At 40.9% G+C, this 20,531-nt stretch overlaps 8 non-coding genes across 8 annotated transcripts; all 8 read left to right on the top strand.

Annotated features, from left to right (window-relative positions):
- The first annotated feature begins 331 nt into the window (after nucleotides 1–331).
- trnaa-ugc (transfer RNA alanine (anticodon UGC)) lies at nucleotides 332–403 on the top strand. The gene has a single exon. It is a non-coding gene; the product is annotated as a tRNA-Ala (tRNA).
- Nucleotides 404–1,068: 665 nt separating this feature from the next.
- trnat-cgu (transfer RNA threonine (anticodon CGU)) lies at nucleotides 1,069–1,140 on the top strand. Its single transcript has one exon. It is a non-coding gene; the product is annotated as a tRNA-Thr (tRNA).
- A 777-nt stretch (nucleotides 1,141–1,917) lies between these two features.
- trnaa-cgc (transfer RNA alanine (anticodon CGC)) lies at nucleotides 1,918–1,989 on the top strand. The gene has a single exon. It is a non-coding gene; the product is annotated as a tRNA-Ala (tRNA).
- Nucleotides 1,990–5,754: 3,765 nt separating this feature from the next.
- Nucleotides 5,755–5,826, top strand: trnaa-ugc (transfer RNA alanine (anticodon UGC)). Its single transcript has one exon. It is a non-coding gene; the product is annotated as a tRNA-Ala (tRNA).
- A 665-nt stretch (nucleotides 5,827–6,491) lies between these two features.
- On the top strand, nucleotides 6,492–6,563 carry trnat-cgu (transfer RNA threonine (anticodon CGU)). The gene has a single exon. It is a non-coding gene; the product is annotated as a tRNA-Thr (tRNA).
- Nucleotides 6,564–7,340: 777 nt separating this feature from the next.
- On the top strand, nucleotides 7,341–7,412 carry trnaa-cgc (transfer RNA alanine (anticodon CGC)). Its single transcript has one exon. It is a non-coding gene; the product is annotated as a tRNA-Ala (tRNA).
- A 698-nt stretch (nucleotides 7,413–8,110) lies between these two features.
- Nucleotides 8,111–8,182, top strand: trnaa-ugc (transfer RNA alanine (anticodon UGC)). The gene has a single exon. It is a non-coding gene; the product is annotated as a tRNA-Ala (tRNA).
- A 700-nt stretch (nucleotides 8,183–8,882) lies between these two features.
- On the top strand, nucleotides 8,883–8,954 carry trnaa-ugc (transfer RNA alanine (anticodon UGC)). The gene has a single exon. It is a non-coding gene; the product is annotated as a tRNA-Ala (tRNA).
- The last annotated feature ends 11,577 nt before the right edge of the window (nucleotides 8,955–20,531 follow it).

Genomic DNA, 20,531 nt, shown 5'->3' with positions numbered 1-20,531 from the left:
GGTTCGGAGCACCTTTGAGCAGTGTCAGCATTGTTGTGCTTAAAATTTTCTTAAACTGTGCATGTCAAGGAGTTTGAGGGGATGTGGCTCAGTGGGACCTTCTGGGTTACATCTCAGACTTTTAAATTTCAGATTGTTACAGTATTTAGATCCCAGGCATCTCTTCAGATAGTGGACGCGCAGATACAGCCGCAGCTTATTTGTTTCTTGATCACTACGGTTGTGTGTCATCAGCACATTCTTAGCTCAGGCACGGTGGCCAAGTGGGAAATTGTTAAATGCTGGAGCAAGCAATGTGCCAGAATTCTCAGTCTTTTGCGGGTTTCTACAAGGGGATGTAGCTCAGTGGTAGAGCGCATGCTTTGCATGTATGAGGTCCTGGGTTCAAGCCCCAGCATCTCCAATGAAGCAGTTTACGGAAAAACAAAAGTGAGGGCATGTTCTCTGGGCTCTCAGCAAGTGGTGGTTTTTGAAAGCTAAAGGGTATGGTCTCACTGTCCCCGTTGCAAAGCCTTGCAGAGGGAGGCTAATTGCATTGCATTCATCTTGTCCTTTTGTGCAATAAGGCTTTCGTGCTGTTAAGGTGTGCTATGCATTTGGTGCTCTGTCCTTCATGCACCAAGCAATCGTGTGCAGAAGCCCATTGGTCTGGAATTTACCAGGAGGATGTACTGGAGCCTGCATGGTGACTCCAAATGCTTCAACCAGCAGCCAAGCTTCAGGTCTTTTTCTTCTTGAATTGGGTCAAAGTGGGGGTGACTTTGCATGTATGATGTCCTAGGGTCCGCTCTGCAGGCTGTGGCTTTTGACAGCTAAAGGGCACGGTGTCATTGTCCCCATTCAACCCTTGCAGTGGCTAATTGCATTCATCTTGTCCTTTTGTGCAATAAGGCTTTCGTGCTGTTAAGGTGTGATGTACATTTCGTGCCTGTCAAGTCAAAAGGCTGTTTTGTGCTGTTGCGCATGTCTCATTGCGCTTAGCATACCTATACAGATGCAGTTACTTCTGTGCCAAAGCTGTTTCTTCCTTTTCTTGGTCACCAAACACGACCCCCTCCTGGGTTCTCGGGCATGATGGCCAAGTGGAAAGGCGTCGGTCTCGTAAACCGAAGATCATGGGTTCAATCCCCATTCGTGCCTTGCAGTGTTTTCTTAATTAAGCGCACACCACAGGGTCAAGCATTCGAGCTAGCACTTTTTGCTGCATAAAAGATTTATTGATGTTACTGTCCCTCATGTCAGCTCTTCGTGATGTTGATTTTTAAAACTGTCTTGAAGCTGGGACGTGTCACGCTCCTGCCTTTGGATCAGATTGGGCCAGGTAAGTCAGTTGTAAAAAAAATGTGTGTTGCGAGCAAAATTACAAGACCTGCATTCATGCCTACTTTGCATGTTGTTTATTGTCAAAAACGTCTTACTATAGTGGGAGGTGCTTCTGCTGATGTCTTTGCGACAAATCGGCTCATATAATTCTGTCGTATTGAATAGGGGTTACAAAGCAGGAGCATACGCTCAGCTCACGTCTGTCCATCACTCAGCAAAAAATCATGTGTGCAGAAGCTCAAACGCTTTGACCGGCAGCCAAGCACTAGGTCTTGTCCCTCTTTGATTTGGGTCAAAGTCGGGGTGATCCTTTGGTTCGGAGCACCTTTGAGCAGTGTCAACATTCTTTTGCTTAAAATCTGTCAAGGAGTTTTTAGGGGATCTAGCTCAGTGGGACCTTCTGGGTTACATCTCAGACTTTTCCATATCAGAATATTACAGTATTGAGATCCCAGGCAGCTCTGCAGATAGTGTATGTGCCGTTACAGACGCAGCTTATTTGTTTGTTTGATTATTTGCAATAAGGCTTTTCATGCTGGTAAATGCTGGAGCAAACAATGTGCCAGAATACCCAGTCTTCACCCTTTCTTTCTAGGGGATGTAGCTCAGTGGTAGAGCGCATGCTTCGCATGTATGAGGTCCTGGGTTCAAGCCCCAGCATCTCCATTGAAGAAATTTAAAGAAAAAACAATAGTTTGGGATTTTTTACTCTTGCAAATTTTTTTTAAGCAAAAGGATGTACGTCCCCCTTAGCTTTGGGGTTAAAAACTTTCTTGGGAAAAATTTTAGCAAAGTGTTGTGCTTTTTTTTCCCTTTAAGCGCAAAAATTTTCGAAACCCTTTCCCAATTTTAAGAGGAAACATGCTGGTGGAAAGTTTGGGGCGAAGTTTAAACCGCAAACCCGGGCTTTTTTCTTGAATTGGGGCAAGGGCGGGGGGGCCTTTTTTCGGGCACTTTTGGGAGGAAGTTTGGCAAAAATTCAAATTCCGTCCGGGGTTTGGGGGGGTTGCCAGGGACCTTTTGGGTTACCCCTTTTTATTTAATTTTCGAAATTTACTGTTGCAAAGTGTGGTTTGAGCTTTTTGTTTCTTTATCCTTGTTTTCTTCAAGGTTTCTGCTCAGGGTGGGGGCCCCAATAGGCTTTTGTTTTTAAGGGGATTTTTTCTTGTTTTCTGAAAGATTTGCGGCCAGGGGATTACCAGTGTAGAGCCCTTTTTCAAAGGGTCCTGGGGCAAACCCACTCTCCCCTTAATTTCAAAAAAGAAAAATGGGGCATTTTCCCGCTCTGCAGGGGGGGTTTTTTTTAAACTAAAGGGGAAGGGGGTTCCCGTCCCCCTTAAAACCCTTTAGGGCATTTGCATTCATCTTCCTTTTGTGCAAAAAGGCTTTTTGCTGTTAATGTGATTCATTTGTTTTCTCTGTCCAATCCAAAAAAAACTGTTGGCGCCATTTTGGTTTTTCCAAAAATATACCCCAGTGGTAAAAATGTCTGGGCCCCAAATGTTTACCCTCCAGCACCATTTCCGCCCTCTTTGTTTGGCCCAAAGTTGGGTACCTTGGTTCACCTTTCTGCCATTTTTGGTTTTTAAAAAAGGGTCAAAATTGGGTCAGGGGCCTTTTCTCCTTTTTAAATTTATTTGTATTTTTCCCCCTTTTAATGTCCCCGCCCGTTTTTTTTTTTAACGGTTTTTTGGCCGAATTTTTTCGGCACGGGGGGCCTGGGGTTTTAAATTGGGCGCAACCAAAAGTTTTTTTTTCCAAAATTGAAGGGGGGAAAATTTTTAACCCCCCCCGGAAATTTAAAAAAAAAAAGTGAGGGGTTCTTGGGGCCCCAGCGGGGGGGTTTTTGAAAGCTAAAGGGGAGGGCTCCTGCCCCTTTCAAACTTGAGAGGGGGCTAATGCATTGATTTTATCTTGCCTTTTTTTCATAAGGGGTTTGGTGTTTAGGTGCTATATTTTGGGGCCTTGTCCTTTATGCCAAGCAAAGTGTGCAGAAGCCATTGGGCTGGAAAATTTCCAGAGATGTACGGGGGGTTTTTGCTCAAACTTAAACACCACCTTATTTTTTTTTTTTTAAATTGGGGCAAGTGGGGGGGCTTTTTGAGATTCCCAGGGGGCCCCCTTTCAGCTGTGTTTTTCAGCTAAAAACCCGGGGCATTTTCCCCCTCAACCCCTTTCATGTAAAATTTATTTATCTTTTTTTTTCAATAAGGCTTTGGTGTTTTAAAGGGTAGCCCTTTTTTGGTTAAATAAAAATGTTTTTTGCTGGGCTGTATTCCTTGCTACCATACAAGCATTTTTTCCTCCAAAAATGTTTTTTTTCTTGGGCCCAAAAACACCCTTGGGTTCGGGGATGAGGGCCCAAATCTCGTTTGAAAAGAAGATCTGGGGTTCATCCCCCTTTTGCTTGCAGGTTTTTAAATTAGCGCCACCCAGGTCAAGCATTGAGCTGACTTTTTTCGAAAAAAATTTTTTGATGTTAAGTCCCTAGTTTTTCGGATGGTTTTTTTTAATGTCTTGAGGGGGGGTCACGCCCCCTTTTGGCAATGGGCCCGGAAACATTGTAAAAAAAAGTTGTTTCGGAAAATTTTCAAGACCCCATTTATGCCCATTTTCAGTGTTTTTTGTCAAAAAATTTTTTTAAAAATTTTTTTAAGGGGCCCCCCGGGGGTTTTTTTTTTTGGGGTTAAAATTTTTTTAAAAAAAAAAAATTTTTTTTAAAAAAAAAATTTTTTTTAAAAATTTGGGCCCGCCCCAATTTGGGGGTTTTTTTTTTAAAAAGGGTTTTTAAGGGGAAGGGGGTGGCTTTAAAAACCCCCCCCTTTTTTTGGGGGGTTTTTTAAAAAAAACCCCCCTTTTTCTTTTTTTGGACCCAAAAAATTTAAAATTTAAAAAAAGGGGCCCCCCCGGGGGTTTTTTCCTTTTTTTGGGCCAAAATTTTTTTTTTTTGGGTTTTTTAAAAAAATTTTTTTTAAAATTTTGGGTTTTTGGGGTTTTTTTTGGCCTTTTTAAAACCCCCTTTTTTTAAAAAAAAAAAAATTTTTTTAAAAGGGGGTTATTTTAAAAAAAACCCCCTTTTTTTTTTAATTTTTGGGGCCCTTTTTTCCCTTTTTCCCAAAAAAATTGGGCCCCAAAAAAAAAAAACCCCCCCAGGGTTTTGGGGGGAAAGGGGTTTTCCCAAAAAAAGGGGGCAAACCCCCCTTTTTTTAAATTTTAAAAAAATTTTTTTCCCCTTTTTTTTTTGGGGGGGTTTTTTTGGGGGGCCCCCCAAATTTAACCGGGGGGAAAAGGGGGGGGGCCCCCCCCCAAAAAAAAAGGGGGGGGGATTCCCCCCTTTTTTTCCAAAAAAAAAAACCCCAAACCCGGGGGTTTCCGGGGGTTTTTTCCCCGAAGGGGAAATTTTTAAAAAATTTAAAGGGGCCCCCCCCAAATTCGGAAATTGGGCCGGGGGGGACCCCTCCTTTCCCTTTTCCCGGGGGGGGTTTTTTCCCCCGGGGGGTTTTAATTTTTTTCCCCCCTTTTGGGTTTTTTTTCCCTTTTTTTTTTTTTTGGGTTTTTCCTTGGGCCAAAGGCCCTTTTTTGAAGGGTTTTTTCCCCCTTTTTTTTTTAAAATTTTTTTCCCCGCAAGGGGGTTTTTTCCCCTTTTTTGGGTTTTTTTGGGGGTCGGGGGAAAATTTCCCGGGGGGGAAAAAAAGGGGGGGTTTTTTTTTTAAAAATTTTTTTCCCCCCCCCCAAATGAATTTACAGAAAAAGAAAAGTGAGGGCATGTTCTCCAGACTCTCTGCAGGTGGTGGTTTTTTTTCAAAGCTAAAGGGAATGGGTGTCACAGTCCCCATTGAAGCCTTGCAGAGGCTATTTGCATTCATCTTCCGCTTTTGTGCAATAAGGCTTTTATGCTGTTAATGTGCACTATGCATTTGTTGCTCTGTCCATTATGCAGCAAAGAATCATGTCTGGAGCAGCCTATTGCTCTGGAGTTTACCAGGAGGAACTTCATGAGCCACAGTGGTGAGAACTGTCTGAGCCCAAATGCTTCTACCAGTAGCCAAGCACCAGTTCCTGTCCCTCTTTGATTTGGCTCAAAGTTGGGGTGATCCTTTGGTTCGGAGCACCTTTGAGCAGTGTCAGCATTGTTGTGCTTAAAATTTTCTTAAACTGTGCATGTCAAGGAGTTTGAGGGGATGTGGCTCAGTGGGACCTTCTGGGTTACATCTCAGACTTTTAAATTTCAGATTGTTACAGTATTTAGATCCCAGGCATCTCTTCAGATAGTGGACGCGCAGATACAGCCGCAGCTTATTTGTTTCTTGATCACTACGGTTGTGTGTCATCAGCACATTCTTAGCTCAGGCACGGTGGCCAAGTGGGAAATTGTTAAATGCTGGAGCAAGCAATGTGCCAGAATTCTCAGTCTTTTGCGGGTTTCTACGAGGGGATGTAGCTCAGTGGTAGAGCGCATGCTTTGCATGTATGAGGTCCTGGGTTCAAGCCCCAGCATCTCCAATGAAGCAGTTTACGGAAAAACAAAAGTGAGGGCATGTTCTCTGGGCTCTCAGCAAGTGGTGGTTTTTGAAAGCTAAAGGGTATGGTCTCACTGTCCCCGTTGCAAAGCCTTGCAGAGGGAGGCTAATTGCATTGCATTCATCTTGTCCTTTTGTGCAATAAGGCTTTCGTGCTGTTAAGGTGTGCTATGCATTTGGTGCTCTGTCCTTCATGCACCAAGCAATCGTGTGCAGAAGCCCATTGGTCTGGAATTTACCAGGAGGATGTACTGGAGCCTGCATGGTGACTCCAAATGCTTCAACCAGCAGCCAAGCTTCAGGTCTTTTTCTTCTTGAATTGGGTCAAAGTGGGGGTGACTTTGCATGTATGATGTCCTAGGGTCCGCTCTGCAGGCTGTGGCTTTTGACAGCTAAAGGGCACGGTGTCATTGTCCCCATTCAACCCTTGCAGTGGCTAATTGCATTCATCTTGTCCTTTTGTGCAATAAGGCTTTCGTGCTGTTAAGGTGTGATGTACATTTCGTGCCTGTCAAGTCAAAAGGCTGTTTTGTGCTGTTGCGCATGTCTCATTGCGCTTAGCATACCTATACAGATGCAGTTACTTCTGTGCCAAAGCTGTTTCTTCCTTTTCTTGGTCACCAAACACGACCCCCTCCTGGGTTCTCGGGCATGATGGCCAAGTGGAAAGGCGTCGGTCTCGTAAACCGAAGATCATGGGTTCAATCCCCATTCATGCCTTGCAGTGTTTTCTTAATTAAGCGCACACCACAGGGTCAAGCATTCGAGCTAGCACTTTTTGCTGCATAAAAGATTTATTGATGTTACTGTCCCTCATGTCAGCTCTTCGTGATGTTGATTTTTAAAACTGTCTTGAAGCTGGGACGTGTCACGCTCCTGCCTTTGGATCAGATTGGGCCAGGTAAGTCAGTTGTAAAAAAAATGTGTGTTGCGAGCAAAATTACAAGACCTGCATTCATGCCTACTTTGCATGTTGTTTATTGTCAAAAACGTCTTACTATAGTGGGAGGTGCTTCTGCTGATGTCTTTGCGACAAATCGGCTCATATAATTCTGTCGTATTGAATAGGGGTTACAAAGCAGGAGCATACGCTCAGCTCACGTCTGTCCATCACTCAGCAAAAAATCATGTGTGCAGAAGCTCAAACGCTTTGACCGGCAGCCAAGCACTAGGTCTTGTCCCTCTTTGATTTGGGTCAAAGTCGGGGTGATCCTTTGGTTCGGAGCACCTTTGAGCAGTGTCAACATTCTTTTGCTTAAAATCTGTCAAGGAGTTTTTAGGGGATCTAGCTCAGTGGGACCTTCTGGGTTACATCTCAGACTTTTCCATATCAGAATATTACAGTATTGAGATCCCAGGCAGCTCTGCAGATAGTGTATGTGCCGTTACAGACGCAGCTTATTTGTTTGTTTGATTATTTGCAATAAGGCTTTTCATGCTGGTAAATGCTGGAGCAAACAATGTGCCAGAATACCCAGTCTTCACCCTTTCTTTCTAGGGGATGTAGCTCAGTGGTAGAGCGCATGCTTCGCATGTATGAGGTCCTGGGTTCAAGCCCCAGCATCTCCATTGAAGAAATTTAAAGAAAAACAATAGTTTGGGCATGTTCTCTGGACTCTCTGCAGATGGTGGTTTTTGAAAGCTATAGGGCACGGTGTCACCGTCCCCATTCATGCTTTGCAGATGATAAATGCATTCATCTTGTGCTTTTGTGCAATAATGCTTTCATGCTATTAAGGTGTGCTGTGCTTTTGTTGCTCCGTTCATCATGCAGCATCAAATCATGTGTGCAGAAGCCCATTGCTCCGGAATTTACCAGGAGGAAGTACTGGAGCCTGCATGGTGAGAAATGTCTGAGTCGAAACGCTTCAACCAGCAGCCAAGCGCCAGGTCTTTTACTTCTTGAATTGGGTCAAGGACGGGGTGATCCTTTGTATCGGAGCACCTTTGAGCAGTGTCAACGTTCTTGGCCTAAAAATCTTCTATAACTGTGCCTGTCACGGAGTTTGAGGGGATGTAGCTCAGCGGGACCTTCTGGGTTACATCTCCGACTTTTCCATTTCAGAATGTTACAGTATTGAGATCTGAGGCATGTCTGCAGATAGTGTACGCACTGTTACAGCTGCAGCTTATTTGTTTCTTCATCTCTATTGTTGTCTGTCATCAGCGCTTTCTTAGCTCAGGCATGGTGGCCAAGTAGGACGATGTTGCTCTTGTAAGCGTGCATTTGCTCTCTGTTTGATCGTGATTATAGACTTTGCGGCACAGGGGATGTAGCTCAGTGGTAGAGCGCATGCTTTGCATGTATGAGGTCCTGGGTTCAAGCCCCAGCATCTCCACTGGATGAATTTACAGAAAAAGAAAAGTGAGGGCATGTTCTCCAGACTCTCTGCAGGTGGTGGTTTTTTTTCAAAGCTAAAGGGAATGGGTGTCACAGTCCCCATTGAAGCCTTGCAGAGGCTATTTGCATTCATCTTCCGCTTTTGTGCAATAAGGCTTTTATGCTGTTAATGTGCACTATGCATTTGTTGCTCTGTCCATTATGCAGCAAAGAATCATGTCTGGAGCAGCCTATTGCTCTGGAGTTTACCAGGAGGAACTTCATGAGCCACAGTGGTGAGAACTGTCTGAGCCCAAATGCTTCTACCAGTAGCCAAGCACCAGTTCCTGTCCCTCTTTGATTTGGCTCAAAGTTGGGGTGATCCTTTGGTTCGGAGCACCTTTGAGCAGTGTCAGCATTGTTGTGCTTAAAATTTTCTTAAACTGTGCATGTCAAGGAGTTTGAGGGGATGTGGCTCAGTGGGACCTTCTGGGTTACATCTCAGACTTTTAAATTTCAGATTGTTACAGTATTTAGATCCCAGGCATCTCTTCAGATAGTGGACGCGCAGATACAGCCGCAGCTTATTTGTTTCTTGATCACTACGGTTGTGTGTCATCAGCACATTCTTAGCTCAGGCACGGTGGCCAAGTGGGAAATTGTTAAATGCTGGAGCAAGCAATGTGCCAGAATTCTCAGTCTTTTGCGGGTTTCTACGAGGGGATGTAGCTCAGTGGTAGAGCGCATGCTTTGCATGTATGAGGTCCTGGGTTCAAGCCCCAGCATCTCCAATGAAGCAGTTTACGGAAAAACAAAAGTGAGGGCATGTTCTCTGGGCTCTCAGCAAGTGGTGGTTTTTGAAAGCTAAAGGGTATGGTCTCACTGTCCCCGTTGCAAAGCCTTGCAGAGGGAGGCTAATTGCATTGCATTCATCTTGTCCTTTTGTGCAATAAGGCTTTCGTGCTGTTAAGGTGTGCTATGCATTTGGTGCTCTGTCCTTCATGCACCAAGCAATCGTGTGCAGAAGCCCATTGGTCTGGAATTTACCAGGAGGATGTACTGGAGCCTGCATGGTGACTCCAAATGCTTCAACCAGCAGCCAAGCTTCAGGTCTTTTTCTTCTTGAATTGGGTCAAAGTGGGGGTGACTTTGCATGTATGATGTCCTAGGGTCCGCTCTGCAGGCTGTGGCTTTTGACAGCTAAAGGGCACGGTGTCATTGTCCCCATTCAACCCTTGCAGTGGCTAATTGCATTCATCTTGTCCTTTTGTGCAATAAGGCTTTCGTGCTGTTAAGGTGTGATGTACATTTCGTGCCTGTCAAGTCAAATGCACTGTACTGTTTCAGCCGCAGTCTGTCATCAGTACCTTTTTAGCTCAGGCGGACTGGTTCGGCCAGCCAATCTCCAATTTTCATCTTTCTCCATCTTTCTCAGCAAATCAAATCGGTCTATTCCATTTTTCTCCATTGTTCTCCCCAATCCCTGAGGTGCAAAGATGGACGGGCCAATACTTCCACCACAAAGATGGACGACAAAGATAGACAGTGCGCTAATCGAGTCTTTTCACGAAGAGGTGATGTTTCCATCTTTCCCTGCCAATTGCGCTCGTACTCGAGGAAACGAGGAACCCGCCTATGGCTTTAGATGGGCATGCCAATAAAATCGTGCTTGCCAAGTATTGTGTAATTCAAGTGTATTTACTAATATATATATATATAGTGTTGCTGCGTAAGGTTTAAGATATTTTTTTTTTTTCATTTTTTCATTTAATTTTTTTCATCATATTTTTCCCTAGTTTAGTAGGTTTTGGAGTGTTATATCATGTTTTGGTATTTTCATAACTTTTGGAGCACTATATTTTATATTTTAATGTGTGCATTGATCCATCTGTTTAGCGTTTTTTTTAAATGCTTTATCTTGTATTTAGGTGTGTGCTTTCATTTATTTTAAAGGCTTGTTACTGTGCCAGGTAAAAGCTGTTTTATGTTTAAATCAATGTCTCTTTTTGTTATCAGCAGGCGGTAATTTATTGTGTATTTATCTGTTAACTTTTGTTCAATCTTTAACAATTGTTTTGCATCATAATAAATATTAGATAGTACGATTTACAGTCCAGGAGGGCTGGGAATTTTTACCATTGCATGTTACTGTTCGTTTTTATTTCATGAAAATTATTTTCAATATAACATGCTGAATTTAACTTTGTTATATTTATTATGCTGCCTATTTTCTCCATAGACACTGTTCAGAACCTACAGTGGGCAAGCCGGGGGAAAGACGACCAAACAAAATTGAGCTTCAAAAAAGGATATTGAATGAAACCCAGGCTGTTTTAAAATATTAACTGTAGAATTTGTTGGTTTTCAACAGGTTTTCTACTAGAGTCTTCTGTGGGGTCCACAAAATGTCCAAGCCTCCGAAAATCTCATAAGACCACAGGGGATGAGGAGTGGATGTGCTGAATGCGGCGGTTTGCCAGCACAGGTGTGTGGCCTTCTGAAGCTGGGAACAGACCTGCTCCTCGTCAGAAGTGGAATGACTTCTTTCAGAGGGTACATATAGAAAAGACATAAAAACATACTGTGTTATCTATAGATTGCTTGCCACCTAACGCAGTTTTTTTTTTGTACTGTTACAGATAAGTAAATGTCCAACGCAGTCCAGCAGACAGACATTGCTTTTTGGGGGTGTACCACGTTGTCTTTGTGGATTCCATCTTCCCAAGGTATCTAATTCAAAGCCTTCTTCAAGTTTTGACATTTTTTTAGGGAAAAAACTTTTAGGGAACCAGTTATCAGCCAGACTCCATGTCCGGTGCTGCCCCTACCTTGCCCTAACCAGCCCTTGTCTGCTTCCTCCTACTGAAAGTGCTGGTCCTTCTTTCTCTGTGACAGCCAGTACTTTGAGACCCAGCCCTTCTCCTTCAGAGTCTGTGTCAGCCAGACCATCTTCAGTGTCTATGAGAGCCAGCCTGTGAGTTCTTATTTTCCCTACATAGCACCTTTATGGCATGTGTATATTTGTAGGATGCATTTTTTAAATGTTATATATGCAAGATTGACACAAATTTGCATCGTTAACATACCATCTGAAACATTCTTGTTTACCTAAGGGAGAACCAAGTACCTCTGTTGCTCCCACTGGTGTGCCAGCTACTGTTACTCTAGCTCCTGGTGATGAGTCCATTTCTTTTCGCCGTTTGAAATAAGGAAAACCATTCCCATACAGGATTAGAGGTGGATTGCTTCTACAGTCTTTCACGATGGCAGACTTTGACCAGACTTAAAACTCTGATATGAGCCTCCAATCCCCTCCCTTATCTACCACCAGGCTCCCACACCGAGCCGTTTCATCACACACATGCTTTTTGTGTGGATGCCCTACCACCAGTGGAAGGCCAGGTTGTATTTTCCTGTCTGTGGGAAGCAGTTGATTGTTTATGTCCTCAATAAAAGTCACTCATGTACTGTCTGTCGTATGAATTATATTTCCAAAAGCCAGACTGTTTTGAATCAGCTTGGCTTGCCCCACATGATCTTGACATACAAGTAAGACATAATCTACACATATGATACAAAATCTTACTTGATTTTTTTTTTAGTTTTACCAATTGGTTAAGAATATAACATTTATGTGTATATAATCGTTTATGTGTATATTCCAGATAAGTAATTGTAGCAAAATCTCAAGTGTATCTTACCATATCTTAATTGTGCTTAAAAGGTATGCATGAGACATTCGTGTCAAATGCCTAATGAGAGAGAGGACAGTTGGAAATAGCCCCACCAGACTGACTAAACAGCTAAAGGAGAATCATGGGGAGGAGTGGCATAACCATTTGGCAAACTACATGGAGGAGTGTACTGCTTTTGCTGATCACCCCAGGCTCTTTCCTGTTACTTTACAGGAGGCACCAGAATTGAATTAAGCTGAACTAATTGCATTTTGATTAAATCAAATTCATTCTGGTAGTGTAAAGAGGTAAATAACAGTAATATTCATTATTCATTTAAAAAAAAAAAAAAAACAAGAATCAAACCAAACATATTTTACTCTAAAATTACCATCACTCTTCTAACTATTCTGCATCTGAAATCTCTGAACTGAACTGCACCCATGCTCCAGTAACTCTGACATGGTAGAACAAATGGAGCCAAGTGCTTAGAAGCAGGAAAACTGTATTCAGGGTTCCCACTCTTTTTCAGAGATCATTTTCCAGGACTTTTCCAGGACATTTCAAATTTAGGAAAAAAAGACAAGGATCACAGATTCACGGCCTAAAGTTGTTCTTCTCTCCAGAAGTCTTTAAAACAACGTACACTTTATGGCTATTACTTAACTATAAAATTAGAAAAACACCAGATACACACACACACACAGAGCTTCTGAAGTTAAACTCTTCACTTTATTATAATGAACACATTATAACGACTGCCGAGGCCCTTCTTGTTAAACTTTCCCTTCCCTCTTCCCCAACTGCATTCTCAAAAAAAAACAAAAAAAAAACAGCATTATGAAAAATAACTGCAGAAGCATTCCCAAACGGAATAAACAACATTTAATTTGTCCAAAACATTCACTGCATTAAGCTCCAATGAACAGTATCCTTTTGAACTTTTTAGTGTAGTTGCTTTAAACTCTCTTGCATGTTTTTCAAACTTTGTTCTAGAGCTGCTAACTCCTCACTTTTCTCTGTGACACTTTTTCGATAGGCATTTGATTTTGACAGTAAGGTGAAGTCATGCTTTCTCTCTGCCCTGACTGCCATTTCATCTGCCTCTTTTTGCATGGTTTCTATGCTATGCATTATTTTTTGTCTTTTTGCATTGACATTTGCAATTTCTTGCTGCAGCTCTTTTCTTTTCCTCTCATTGGCAGTTTCGACTTTCTTTTTCTTTTCATCCTCCAAGTACTGTACATATCTCATCCTTGCTCCTTTGCAGTGTAGTATGAGATCTCTTGGCAGGACTTCATCCAGTGGGTGTTCAGCCATTGCATCCTGGACCATGCGCAGTGCTACCAGAGACCTCTCTTTAAGGTTTTCAACAAGCATATCTTTGTTGATAGAATATCCTCGTTCCACTGCCCCTTGTCCATGAGATAGTGTAAGCAGATGTTTAATCAGGTCCCACAAGGCTGTATATTCTGGTCTGCCACTGATAAGATTTCCAAGAAACTTGTCCAGCCTGGAAGTGTAAGCAAAATGTTGGAATTCTGCTTTATGGTGTGTGTTGATGTCTATTGAAAATGTTTTGTACTGTGCAAGAATCTCATCACACTGAGGTGCAGTGTACCAACCAGCATTAAGCAAATTTTGTAAGAGTTTCTGAAACATTTCTCTTGAACTTTCTCCGTTTGCAACCATGGCCACAGGGTCAAGGGAGCTCAGGTGCCGCACAACTGGGAACATTAAGGGACTTCTCTCCATCATTTTCTTGCAAGTCATGGAAAGGAAGGAGATACATTCTTTCTTAAACTGCTGAATTTTTAGAGGATGGTCCTGGAGGTTTTCAGATGCCTTTTCTAAAGCTTGCTTCGTACCAAATCCAGTGTCAAGCTGTTTAAGTGGTACATAGTTTGCTTTGTCTTGTGGATCTAGTTTTAGCAGTTGGAGAGGTGTCTTTAACTTTTCCAGTTCTTCCCTTTTGATATAGCTTGATAGCAAGCCTCTTATGGTTGACTGGAGCTCCTTTGCTAAAAAAGGAACCATTGGAGCGTCTGTCTGGAATTTTTCCAAAAATGGCTTCAGCTGTCTAGCAACAAATACAAAAAAATGGAGCTTAGCTACAAAAAGAGGATCTGCAGTCGCCTCCTTTACTGTGCAGTATGATGCTGATGATGGAACTTTACTTTTCGGAAGTTTCCTATGGCTGTTGATGTACATCTGCACTGCGGGCCAAATTTCGATTGCTCTCTCTGCAACTGCCAAGTCTTCTACCCATCGATGAGCACAGAACTTTAAAGGAAATGCTGATGTTTTAGTCATCTCAATAAAATCCGCGCGTCTGGCCGGGGAGTCATGAAACAACTGCCAAAGAGCCCTCAGTACATCTCCCACCTTCCAACCTGTTTCTTTCTCTCCACTTTGAAAGCTTCCATGCACAACATGCAAAGCACAGCTTCCCAAATGCAGCAACTTTGATGCAGAAGGGTCTGATTGGCTTTTGTCTTCTTGGAACATCTTTAGGAATTTCCAATTGACCATAGGGCCATCCATTGAGATTTGTAGGAGCTTATTGGGATCAAGTGGTGAGAGGGTTTTCTTAATTTTCTCCAAAAGCTTCTCTGCCTGAGTATGTCCCATAAACTCTGAATCAAAATAGCGCACAGCTACTTTCTCTTCACGATCACACCAGTAACGGACAATTATATCCATCTGCTCCATCTGGGTCACTTTATTCAAGCATTCGTCAAATGACACTACATAGCATTTTGCCTTCCTGACATCTTTAATCAACTTCTCTTTGAAATATGGGCACAATCCAAAGGATAAAAGGTAAGCAGATTTTGTTGCACCACATGAAAACCGTTTGGCAATATCACTGTCTGGGAACATTTGATTAAAAATGACTGACACATCAGAGCTGGAGTTGAATGAGTAGTGTGACCTGACCATTTTGATTACCCAACGAATCTCGGCTTCAAGCACAGCTTGGCTCGAAAAAAACTTTGACAGTGTTGAGTTGCTTTGTGGGCCTGAGCATGTTGCCTCTTCATCTGTATTGGATACTTGAAAAGCTGTGCTTTCCTGATTGCCACTTTCAACATCTACAGTGGTTGCTTGTAGGTCTTTGCTAGATTGTCTGCAAATTTCCTGTCCTCTGTCTTCAGAAGTAATTTCCCTGAGAAAATGTGTAATTTTCGTCTCCTTTTTCATTTGTGTAGCAATTTTTACATGGCCTTGTCCTCGTTCATGACTCTTGAGTGCGGAGAGACCCATGTTACCGACATCAAAGGATTTCCTGCAAAACTTGCAATATGCCCTTTGCGCATCTCCTGATGCTTCTCCTAGCCAGTCCCTGAACTGGGGATCTTCTTTCCATTCCTTCTTAAACTTGCACTGCCTGCCTGACATTTGTCTTGTCTATTTCTGTAATTTAAGTTCAGATGTGTTACAGATTCAGTGAAGGGTAGGAAGAGCATTTACATGTTCTAGTAGCTTTATTTTTCATTACCATCTCTTTTTACACCTCTCTTTGTTTTAATTTTGTATCTAGTTGTTGTACTTCATTGTCTTTTCTTTTTCAGAACGCACACATCCAATAATAAATTACGTTAATCATATTATATTAACAAACTATTTTTAAAAAATGATACCAAAAATCACTAGGAGTAATAATCTAGTGCATTAATAAAATATCAACAAACAGTATATAACAATTTTATAAATAATGCAAAAGAGTTTAATGTTTTAAAATGAATACAATTTAGAAGAGAAAAGGAAAGATGCTTTAAAGGTCAGGTACGTGCTCAAGCTCGTTACGTATTTCTGAAGGAGGGACTTCATAGAGGCACTCTTTCAAACGAGTCATTCAAAATACATATTCATTTAGGAATAAAAAAAATGACGGTATTTATGAATGTCATTGACTCACTTTCACAAACGATTCGTTAATAAACGCATATTCAAAGAAATCCCACTGTATTGTAAAAACGTTCTGCTCCGGCTTTGTTTGGAACTACTATGGTTAGTGAAGGATAGAAAGGGAGTCACTTAACTTCATGTTTAGTGAACGTTGCAAAAATCAATATCACATTTGCACACGTGTTTTTAAGTTTATATAAGTAAACCTATTATATGTTACCGGCCTTCGCCTTATGTTTACAACACTAGTCTGTGCTGCACTTTGAGCATGGAAACAATTGTTCAATATATGATTCACTGTGCATAGCGTCAGTAGAATATCTAATTTTGACTTCTTATATCGCTCATAAAACAGGTTTGGGGACTGTGTGGATGGATTACTTTTAAAGACAATTTGTCATGTGAATGAAATTTCAATATTTATAAAATAAAAAGACTGCACATATTAATACCCTCTCCTTTCTCAGGCCAATGCCATCATGCATGCTTTAGTTTGCTGTGCATTCCCCTTGCACACGATATTCAGATTAACAAGGTTAATATAACCTGCTTACCCGTCACCATTTGCTGAAAACAACAGTAGCACCTGAAACCGCCAACACAAGACAGCGTCATCCGTCACAGCGAGATTAAACAGCATAACAAAAAACCCGTCAAAACTCAGCGTCCCTGAACAGAGCGCTTTCTGTTACTAACGTTAATTGTTTAGACCAGAGTTGTAAACTGTTCTTTAAATGATCAAAAACATTTAAAAACAATAATTTTCCAGGACAGCAAGATTTTTTCCAGGACAATTTATGTTTTCTCTCATTTTCCATGTGTTTTCCAGGACTGGAACATTGGTCATTAATTTTCCAGGTTTTCCAGGTTTTCCAGGACGCGTGGGAACCCTGTGTATTGTACTTGAATTTAAAAGTTGATAAATATCATTGAGCAGCTACTGAATTATCTGTGCTGTAGATTCATATATTTCTTTATCATGCAAATGTCTTTTAGCTTCAGGTTGCAAAGGTCCAAGTCTTGACCGAAGCATGACAGATGTTTTTAAAGTATTGTAGTCAACACTAAAGATCATTTAAAATATTATCACATACAACTAACAGCCTGAGTAACTGCTTAACACACTCTCCAGACCCAATAATCCTCCTATCTGACTTTCATGAAAGACTACTGGTGTTAATCACCTTTAGTCTAAGCATGCACATACAAGCCTGGAAATGTCTGGACATTTTTTAAATTTTAATAAAATGGAAACTAAAAGTCAATTTTGAAAAGATTCAGCTGGGAGATCATCTAGCATAACATAGCAAGTTAATTGATATCAGGTCCATAACATGATTAGCTATAAAAGGGATGTCTAAGAGAGGCAGAGTCTCTCAGAAGTAAAGATGGGCAGAGGCCCGCTACTCTGTGAAAGAGTGCGTAAAATGACTGTGGAATATTTTTTAAAATAATGTTCATCAACATCAAATTGCAAAGGCTTTACAAATCTCATCATCAACAGTTCAAAACATCATCAAAAAATAAGGTATAAGGCCGAAGACCATTATTGGATGCCCATGGTTTTTGGGCCCTCAGATGACACTGCATTACTCATTGGCATGATTGTGTTAATGACATTGCTAAATGGGCCCAGGAATACTTCCAGAAACCACTTTGAAATATTGAAAGCCTAGATATTTGTGGCCTAGATTTGTGGCCAGATTTTATTCAGATCGCATAAATAAATAAACAAATAAACAAATAAATAAATAAATAAATAAAAACAGTCTTGTGTGTTTGTGTGTGTGTGTGTGTGTGTGTGTGTGTGTGTGTGTGTGTGTGTGTGTGTGTGTGTGTGAAAAGAAGCACATTCTTAAAATTGTCAGTGCAACAGAACCCAGGACAAGATTTGGGCAAGATGGGGTAAAATTAGAATCTGCTGACAAGTGAACAAATGAAACAAAAAAATTAAATCTAACCTTTGACACAGATTTGTATTATTAGCATTATTATAAACTTCATAATTATTAGACACATTAGACATTTCATTTTCTTTTGTTTTGGGTATTTACTGCCCTGTGACAAAATGCCAGTATCACAGCATCACTAGTTCATAAGCACAAACAAGCTGCTGCTAAGATAGAAGGGGTTAATGCTTACCGTCCTTACTTTGGCAACAATAAACATTTACTAAAGGGTTGCAACAACAAGCTACTCAATAAAAAACAGAAGGTGACTTGGGTGTATAATAGGAAGTATAATGGTTATATTCTAAAAAGTAGAATAGTATAATAGAAGTATCTGCTGCTACTGCATGACATCAATGATCAAGGTAGGCAAATGGCAACAAATTAATCTAGGCATATGCTATTCTTGTTGATGGGTAAAAAGTACTTTGCACAGTCAGAAAAGGCATGCAGACCATGCACCAAGTGCAAGCGCGCTGAAATCTAGAGACTCTGCCTCTGACAAGATAGCATTAAGAACAGTAAAAGCCAAACTGTGCCAAGCCATCATAGAGTGCAACTTTATTGGACCGCTTGCAGTATGTGTATCGTCCCAACTGCTCTACAGATGATACCACTGTCTCTGAAAATCGACAAATCAAAAGAGATAGTTTTTGAGTTCAGGAAAGCACAGAGTCACCATTCTCGTCTGAACAAAGACAGATCTTCCATGGAGATTGTCAGGAACACCAAATTGTTGTTTTGAGTGCACTGACTGGAACATGTTCAGGTAGGCTGCAACCAACGGCAATTCCAACTTGGAGGAGTACACGGCATCAGTGACCAGCTAGACCGGCGTCTCCAAGACCATCACTACACTCTCCAACCAGTAATCATGGATTACTGCAAAGGTGTGTGTGCTGCTGAAATCTTGAGACTCCACCTTCCAGTTGCAGAGAGAGGCTTTCAGGCCCAGCAGTCACAGTTTCTCAAACAGGTGTTGAGGAATGCTGAACTTAAATCTATGAACAGCATTCATACATAATTGTCCTTTTGTTTTTGAATGGTAGTTTTACCTTTTCATTTCTATAGCAAGGTCAAAAAAATACACATTTGTAAACCTTTGTATTGTCCTGTAAATATTTTCTAGCCCCACGTTCTGCCTTTTCTCATAGACTGTCTTTCTTGCTTTCCTGATTCTTCTTGTACATCCATGAACTCTGTTACCTAAGACAGCCCCATAAGAGTGGGTGGGATCAGTGACGTTAATGTGTGTGTGCATGTGTGTGTGAGAGAAAGAGAGGCTAGCTTTAAAGACTGGTGGATCAAGTGAATAGGGCCTTCTGGTGGGTTTCTGACTTAAAGAGTAGAAAGGCACTTTTTCAGCGACACATTATTTTATAAGCATTCAACAATTTTTTTAGCCCATCTTGGACATTCACCTTCATTGCACAGTCTGCTTTTGAGCTATGAGTACAGTCTGCCTGATATTGTGTGTGCGTGTGTGTGTATGTGTGTGTGTGACAGAGAGAGAGAGAGAGAGAGAGAGAGAGAGAGAGAGAGAGAGAGAGAGAGAGAGTAGCTTTAAAGACTGGTGGATCAAAAGCACTTTTTCAGAGCCACATTGTTTTATAAGCATTCAATGAGGATTTAGCCTATCTGGGCCATTCACCTTCATTGCACAGTGTTTTGAGCTATGATTACAGTTTGCCTGGTATTGTGTGTGTGAGTGAGAGTGAAAGGGAGGAAGTAAGTTAAAGGAATGAGTGAAGAGTAATTTTTTGAAAAAGTGTGTGAATTCTCTAAAACGTTTCCTTTTCAGACTGGTTGTGCCCTTGTCGTTCCCTGACTATTACTTCTTTAAATAAAGTAGACATCAATAATGGGTGTGGTTCTAAATCAATTTTGAAACAGTTGTATGGAATACAAAATTCCATATTAATTTGATGAGATTAGACATTAAACTAGGTATTTTGGTAACTCTTACTAAACCATGGTTCCATATAATTTCACTTTTATATTTCTGGTTTTGTCTAGTGAAATGTTAGAGCAGAAGAGAAATATGTCAAATACTTATTACTTGTATAAACCTTTTATGTGGGAGTTAATAATACATGGAGACATTTAAACATGATACATTACATGAAAATAGGGCATGACTTCAAGAAGTGGTTGGCTATTAGAAAATTTGTGAATAAATGTGTTTGCCTGAATTAAATAGATGAACTGATGGAATAGGACAAAGAAACATCTTATTTTGACGGAAGATTGATTGTTCTTCAGTTACACATTAGAAAAAAAGTACTTATTTATCATTGTTATTAAAATGTATAACTATCATAAATATATCACAAAGTTCATATTTAGACACCATAAATTTAACCTAAGCTGGCCTACTGTCAGCTACCCCCAAGTCCTAAAAAAGTACAGTGATGCCTCGAGATACGAGTTTAATTCATTCCGTGACCTTGCTCATATCTCAAATTGCTCGTATCTCAAAACAATTTTCCCGTTTAAATGAATTGAAATCCCATTAATCTGTTCCAGCTCGCAAAATTCCACTCCAGTTGTTTTGTTTATGTGTTTTGAATATGAAAAATGTACAGTACCTGTATTTTATATAAATGACAAATATTGTATAAAAACATACAGTAATAAAAGAGAATGTTAAAAAATAAACTGGTTTTACTTTACGGAAGATGCGCACGGAGGTTGAGGGATGATTAAACAGGAGGAATTTTGTCTTGTACGTACACTTTCGCTTTCGTTCACCTACTCGCTACTGTACACTCTTAATGCTACTTTACACTTAAATGGAACTTAACTAAACTTCACTAAAATTAATCCAATCCGG

This window comes from Tachysurus vachellii, chromosome 11 (assembly GCF_030014155.1).
Source record: "Tachysurus vachellii isolate PV-2020 chromosome 11, HZAU_Pvac_v1, whole genome shotgun sequence".
Classification (NCBI taxonomy): Eukaryota; Metazoa; Chordata; class Actinopteri; order Siluriformes; family Bagridae; genus Tachysurus; species Tachysurus vachellii.
Note: the sequence above shows the minus strand (reverse complement) of the source record. Positions and strands in the feature narration are given on the sequence as shown.